A 7,310-nucleotide genomic window follows, 5' to 3' on the forward strand; every position below is an offset into this window, starting at 1 on the left:
TGGGCCCGTGAGCCATGGCCGCTGAGCCTGCACGTCTGGAGCCTGTGCTCCGCAACGGGAGAGGCCACAACAGTGAGAGGCGCGTGTACCGCAAAATAAATAAATAAATAAATTAATTAATTAATTAATAAAAGTGGTTAACTGGAGCTAACTTTTTACCAAGTGTGGCCTGAAGATACTTATATTCCAAGACTCTTCCCAGGATTAAATTCTCAGTATTTTAAAGTAAATATTTAATAATTAACTGTCAAATGTTAATGGGCAACTCTCATGGTGGGGAGAGTGATTAACAAAGGGAACAGAAACCTACAAGTCTGGTTTTCAAGTGTTGCTTGCTGGGACTGTGACAAAGTTGTTATTAGTAGAGCCAAGGAGTCAAGTGCATGGGCTTTGGAGTCAGACAGACATGGGAGCTAATCTCAGGTCTACCAATTACTAGGCATGTTAGTGAACCTCCATAAGCATTAGTTTCCTCACCCTCAGGGTGGGGAAAATAATTCTACTTCACAGATATTTTAGAAGGATCACATGAGAAAATGTACATGGTCTACTTTAAAATTGAAACCTCTATTCATCTGGGTATATCATTTGAGAGAATGAGGAGTCAGGCTTTGAAGTGAAGGGGGTGTTTCGTCATTTATAACAGAGAAGGCTTGCATCCAGAATGTTCTGAGAATCATAAGAGATGAGCAGATAAGCCAGCGGAAGAATGAGCAAAGGAACTAACAGCCACTTTTCGGGGGAAGATGTCTAGGTGGTCAATGAAGATAGAGGAGGATGGGTGTTCAACCTCACTGTATTGGGAAATGCAAAGCAAAACAATGGTGGGCTGTCATACACACTCATCAGGACCGCTAACATGAGAACTAATATGTGTGCATCAGAAGGCGCGTGCAAGAATATTCATAGCATCATTGTTAAAATGACCATAATCGGGAATTGCTTCAGATGCTAACAATAGAGTGGATAAGAGGATTTTTTAATGTACTGAAATGTTATATAGCAATGAAAATGAATGAATTACAGCTACATACAGAAAGATGGATGAATCTCAAAAGTGATAACTGAGCAAAAGAAGCTAGACACAGATAAACACATACGTGAGATTCCATGTGTGTGAAATTGACAAACTGCAGAATAAAACCCAACTTTGGAGATGCGTATTTGGAGATGGACAATCAAAAAGAACAGGGAAGTGATTACCTTAAATGTCAGGGTGGAGGCTACTTTTGATGGGGAATGAGGGTGTAATGAGAAAGAGTGATGGCTACATGAGTGTTGGCTTTGTGATAATTCTCTTGGATGTATATTTATGTTTGATAAACTTTTTCTGTATATGTCATATTTCACAATAAAAAGGCTAAGGAAAAAAAATGCATGTAAAACCCTTAGCACAGTGTAAGTTCTCATTAAATAAGGTAGTTGTTGGTTTTGTTGATATTAATTTAGAGATGTGTCATTGGAACTGAAAAACTAGATGAAGCATTTCAAGCTGACAACTTTCTTTCTAGGTATAAAACCTAGGAGTGAGACAGAATGTACCTGGTCCAAGAGTGAATTGGGAGACACAGCTAGGGAGAGGTCTTTTCTCTCTGGTGTTAAACAAGCCAGAAGACTGCAGGCAAGTGCTATGCCTTGCGAGGCCATGATGAGCAGAGCCTAGGAGAACTATCTCGCACTGACATCAATTGGCTCAACATCATTTTGGATAAAGCCCATATACTGGATGCACTACCACCAGTTGTTGAAAATAGGATTTTCAGACCTCCCAAGAAATTTCAACTTTTTAACTATGTAAGAAAGAAAAGTTACAAGCTGTTTCACTGGTATAACAATAACCAAAAATGCCAGCTTATACACTGATGATTCTTTACCAAGACACATGTGCCTCTAGAGATAAAAGACATGGAATAAATGAATTAAGAGAAACTAATCTTACCTGGGGGATGTGGCCCAGCAAGAATTCCAAGGACACCAGGGCAGGGCAGATATATCTCTTCTTGTGCCGTGAGTACAGCCTTTGTATAAGGCAATACAATTCAATGCTGATGCAAACACCCAGAGTTAGCATCAGACTCCACAGGTCCCCAACAAGACTGTCCCCCTTTGAGATGCCAGCCACAAGTTCAGGGATTCCCAGGCCACCTGTACTTCTGACCAAATGGCTACAAGTCCAGGACATCCCCATGAGTCCCCTTAGTTTCAACAATTCACTGGAATGACTCACAGAACTTTGGAAAGTACTATCCTTATAAACACGGTTTTATTACAAAGGATTCAAATCAGGACCAGACAAAAGAAAACATACATGGGGCAAGATCTGGAAGTGTTATGAACACAAAGCTTCCATGCCCTTTCCCCATGGAATCAGGGTTCATCACCCTCCCAGCACGTTAATGTGTTCACCAACCAGGAAGTTTCACCAAGCTTCAATGACCAGAGTATTTATTGGGATTTTTTTATGTAGCCATGATTGGTGGAGTCCTTGGCCACATAATTGAACTCAATCTCCAGCTCTTCTCCCCTCCCTGGAGGTCAGACTGGCTCAAAACCTCAACCCTCTAATTACACGGCTGGTCTTTCTGGTAACCAACCTCCCTTCTGAGTTATCTTGTTAGGATAAACTGGGGTGTGATCCCAGAGTCTCATGAATAACAAAGACACTCTTATTACTCAGGAAATTCCTAGGATTTAGTCTCCCTCCCAGGAACCAAAGACAAAGGCCAAGCAAACTCTTTATTATGAATAACAAACTTCATACTCTGGGACACCATGCTGTAGAAGGGGAAAAACAGGTTGGTGACATCCCAAAGACTGAGCTTTTGTCTAAGAGCCATATGTAAGAGAATATTTAAACCAGTCCTGATATCCAATGGGACTTTAAACAGACCAAATGCTCAAATTCAAAATGTTCCATTGAAATCAAAATACTGTTAACTGGCAAGTCTAAAGCGTCTCACCACCCCACAGATGGTGGGCTCCTGAGGAGGATCAAAGCAGTTTGGAGGCTATGGAACAGATTAGCACCAACCAAACTTATCCAAAAGATGATATAAATCTGAATAACAGTGTAGTAATTTGGGACTAGGAATATTTTGACTAGGTGATTCAAAATCATTGTACCAACTTTTTGGTGAATGCTTCCACCTGCAAAGCAAGGCCAACATTCAGGGCCAAATTAACCAGAGAATGGTGCTTAGTGACTATGGAGTCAGAACAGTGGCAAAACCCCATAACCCCGTACATTCTCATTTTTCCCCCTTTTTCTTGCACTCCAGGTGTACTATCACCCTTCTATTTTCATAATAGAATGCTTTCCTTAGATGTATTGTACTTGTAATATTGGTTTATATGTAGCCTTACTCACATCATACTGTAATTTCTTGAGGATACATCAAAGGTCATCTAGGTTGACCTTTGTAGATTAACAAGTTTCCCTCAGTACATATTTACCATCAGACCCGGGGGTTTGTCTCATACTTGTATCCACTTTTAAATTGACTATGACTAGCCAATTCCAGAGCAGTAAATTTCTGAACTTACCCAAGAATTTGACCTGTACACCTTTATACACTATGAGAGAACTCAGTCCGTGATCGTGATTAAAAGGTGCCATTTAGAGGGCTCCGGGGGAAGATGGTGGAAGAGTAAGACGTGGAGATCACCTTCCTCCCCACAGATACACCAGAAATACATCTACACGTGGAACAACTCCTACAGAACACCTACTGAACGCTGGCAGAAGACCTCACACCTCCCAAAAGGCAAGAAACTCCCCACGTACCTGGGTAGGGCAACATAAAAAAAAAGAAAAAACAAGGGCTTCCCTGGTGGCGCAGTGGTTGAGAGTCCGCCTGCGAATGCAGGGGATACGGGCTCGTGCCCCGGTCTGGGAAGATCCCACATGCCGTGGAGCGGCTGGGCCCGTGAGCCATGGACACTAAGCCTGCGCATCCAGAGCCTGTGCTCCGCAACGGGAGAGGCCACAGCAGTGAGAGGCCCGCGTACCGCAAAAAAAAAAAAAAGAAAAAAGAAAAAACAGAGACAAAAGAATAAGGACGGCACCTGCACCAGTGGGAGGGAGCTGTGAAGGAGGAAAGGTTTCCACACACTAGGAAGCCCCTTCGTGGGCGGAGACTGCGGGTGGTGGAGGGGGGGAGCTTTGGTGCCGCGGAAGAGAGCGCAGCAACAGGGGTGCGGAGAGCAAAGCAGGTAGATTCACGCACAAAGGATCGGTGCCGAACCGCACTCTCCAGCCCTAGAGGCTTGTCTGCTCACGCGCCGGGATGGGCAGGGCTGCGAGCGGAGGCTCGGGCTTTGGTCGGAGCGCAGGCAGAGGACTGGGGCTGGCAGCATGAACACAGCCTGAAGGAGTTAGTGCACCACGGCTAGCCGGGAGGGAGTCCGGGAAAAGGTCTGGAGCTGCCGAAGAGGCAAGAGACTTTTTCTTCCCTCTTTGTTTCCTGGTGCACGAGGAGAGGGGATTAAGAGCGCTGCTTAAAGGAGCTCCAGAGATGGGCGTGAGCCGCAGCTAACAGCGCGGACCACAGAGACGGGCATGAGACGCTAAGGCTGCTGCTGTCGCCACCAAGAAGCCTGTGTGCGAGCACAGGTCACTATCCACACCTCCCTTCCAGGGAGCCTGTGCAGTCCACAACTGCCAGGGTCCTGGGATCCAGGGACAACTTCCCCGGGAGAACGCACGGCGAGCCTCAGGCTGGTGCAACGTCACACTGGCCTCTGCTGCCGCAGGCTCGCCTGCACTCCGTGCCCCTCGGTCCCCACGCTCTGAGTGAGCCAGAGCCCCCGAATCAGCGGCTCCTTTAACCCCGTCCTGTCTGAGCGAAAAGCAGACGCCCTCCAGCGACCTACACGCAGAGGCGGGGCCAAATCCAAAGCTGAGCCCCTGGGAGCTGTGAGATCCAAGAAGAGAAAGGGAAATCTCTCCCAGCAGCCTCAGAAGCAGGGGATTAAAGCTCCACAATCAACTTGATGTACCCTGCATCTGTGGAATACATGAATAGACAGCGAATCATCCCAAATTGAGGAGGTGGACTTTGAGAGCAAGATTTATGATTTTTTCCCCTTTTCCTCTTTTTGTGAGTGTGTATGTGTATGCTTCTGTATGAGATTTTGTCTGTATAGCTTTGCTTCCACCATTTATCCTAAGGTTCTATTGGTCTTTTTTTAAAAAAATTTTTTTTCTTAATAGTTATTTTTTAATTTAATAACTTTATTATATTTTACTTTATTTTATTTTACTTTATCTTCTTTCTTTCTTTCTTTTTTCCTTCCTTCCATCCTTCCTTCCTTCCTTCCTCCCTCCATCCCTCCTTTCTTTCTTTATTTCCTTCTTGCCTTCTTTTCTTCTTCCTTCCTTCCTCCCTTCATTTCTTTCTTTCTTTCTTCCTACTTCTGCTAATTCTTTCTCTCTACTTTTTCTACCTTTTATACTGAGCCGTGTGGATGAAAGGCTCTTGGTGCTGCACACAGGACTCAGTGTTATGTCTCTGAAGTGGGAGAGCCAATTTCAGGACACTGGTCAACAAGAGACCTCCAAGCTCCACATAATATCAAACAGCAAAAATCTCCCAGATATCTCCGTCTCAACGCCAGCACCCAGCTTCACTCAACGGCCAGCAAGCTACAATGCTGGACACCCTATGCCAAACAACTAGCAAAACAGGAACACAACCCCACCCATTCACAGAGACGCTGCCTAAAATCATAATGAGTCCACAGACACCCCAAAACAAACCACCAGACGTGGACCTGCCCACTAGAGAGACAAGATCCAGCCACATCCACCAGAACACAGGCACTAGTCCCCTCCACCAGGAAGCCTACACAACCCACTGAACCAACCTTAGCCACTGGAGACAGACACCAAAAGCAACGGGAACTACGAACCTGCAGGCTGCAAAAAGGAGACCCCAAACACAGTAAGATAAGCAAAATGAGAAGACAGAAAAACACATAGCAGACGAAGGAACAAGATAAAAACTCACAAGACCTAACAAATGAAGAGGAAATAGGCAGTCTACCTGAAAAACAATTCAGAATAATGATAGTAAAGATGATCCAAAATCTTGGAAATAGAATAGACAAAATGCAAGAAATATTTAACAAGGACATAGAAGAACTAAAGATGAAACAAACAACAATGAACAACACAATAAATGAAATGAAAAATACTCTAGATGGGATCAATAGCAGCATAACTGAGGAAGAAGAACAGATAAGTGACCTGGAAGATACAATAGTGGAAATAACTACTGCAGAGCAGAATAAAGAAAAAAGAATGAAAAGAACTGAGGACAGTCTCAGAGACCTCTGAGACAACATTAAATGCACCAACATTCGAATTATAGGGGTTCCAGAAGAAGAAGAGAAACAGAAGGGGACTGAAAATATTTGAAGAGATTATAGTTGAAAACTTCCCTAATATGGGAAAGGAAATAGTTAATCAAGTCCAGGAAGCACAGAGAGTCCCATACAGGAAAAATCCAAGGAGAAATACACCAAGACACATATTAATCAAACCGTCAAAAAATAAATACAAAGAAAGCATATTAAAAGCAGCAAGAGAAAAACAACAAATAACACACAAGGGAATCCCCATAAGGTTAACAGCTGATCTTTCAGCAGAAACTCTGCAAGCCAGAAGGGAGTGGCAGGACATATTTAAAGTGATGAAGGAGAAAAACCTACAACCAAGATTACTCTACCCAGCAAGGATCTCATTCAGATTTGATGGAGAAATTGAAACCTTTACAGCCAAGCAAAAGCTGAGAGAGTTCAGCACCACCAAACCAGCTTTACAAAAAATGCTAAACGAACTTCTCTAGGCAAAAAACACAAGAGAAGGAAAAGACCTACAATAACAAACCCAAAACAATTTAGAAAATGGGAATATGAACATACATATCGATAAATACCTTAAATGTAAATGGACTAAATGCTCCCACCAAAAGACACAGATTGGCTGAATGGATACAAAAACAAGACCCATATATATAGCTGTCTACAAGAGACCCATGTCAGACCTAGAGAAACATACAGACTGAAAGTAAGGGGATGGAAAAAGATATTTCATGCAAATGGAAACCAAAAGAAAGCTCGAGTAGCAATTCTCATATCAGACAAAATAGACTTAAAAAAAAAGACTATTAAAAGAGACAAAGAAGGACACTACATAATGATCAAGGGATCGATCCCAGAAGAAGATACAACAATTGTAAATATTTATGCACTCAACATAGGAGCACCTCAATACATAAGGCAAATACTAAGAGCCATAAACAAGGAAA

The sequence above is a fragment of the Aethalodelphis obliquidens genome, unplaced genomic scaffold (assembly GCF_003676395.1).
Source record: "Aethalodelphis obliquidens isolate GAN/ISIS:26980383/991018 unplaced genomic scaffold, ASM367639v1 scaffold88, whole genome shotgun sequence".
Taxonomy (NCBI): Eukaryota; Metazoa; Chordata; class Mammalia; order Artiodactyla; family Delphinidae; genus Aethalodelphis; species Aethalodelphis obliquidens.